Source organism: Physeter macrocephalus, chromosome 15, assembly GCF_002837175.3.
Source record: "Physeter macrocephalus isolate SW-GA chromosome 15, ASM283717v5, whole genome shotgun sequence".
In the NCBI taxonomy this organism is placed as follows: domain Eukaryota; kingdom Metazoa; phylum Chordata; class Mammalia; order Artiodactyla; family Physeteridae; genus Physeter; species Physeter macrocephalus.
In genome coordinates this window covers 33,389,380-33,390,008 of record NC_041228.1, presented here as the reverse complement: position 1 = coordinate 33,390,008, position 629 = coordinate 33,389,380, and positions in this window count along the sequence as shown.

The window sequence follows — 629 nt, the reverse complement described above, 5'->3', positions numbered from 1 at the left end:
TTTTCTCCTTCAGTTTGTTGATATGGTGTATCACGTTGATTGATTTGCGTATGTTGAAGAATCCTTGCATTCCTGGAATAATCCCCACTTGATCATGATGTATGATCATTTTAATGTGCTGTTGGATTCTGTTTGCTAGTATTTTGTTGAGGATTTTTGCATCTATGTTCATCAGTGATATTGGCCTATAGTTTTCTTTCTTTGTGACGTCTTTGTCTGGTTTTGGTATCAGGGTGATGGTGGCCTCATAGAATGATTTTGGGAGTGTTCCTCCCTCTGCTATCTTTTGGAAGAGTTTGAGAAGGATAGGTGTTAGCTCTTCTCTAAATATTTGATAGAAATCGCCTGTGAAGCCATCTGGTCCTGGGCTTTTGTTTGTTGGAAGATTTTTAATCACAGTTTCAGTTTCAGTGCTTGTGATTGGTCTGTTCATATTTTCTATTTCTTCTGGGTTCAGTCTCGGCAGGTTGTGCGTATCTAAGAATTTGTCCATTTCTTCCAGGTTGTCCATTTTATTGGCATAGAGTTGCTTGTAGTAATCTGTCATAGTCTTTTGTATTTCCGCAGTGTCAGTTGTTACTTCTCCTTTTTCATTTCTAATTCCATTGATTTGAGTCTTCTCCCTTTTT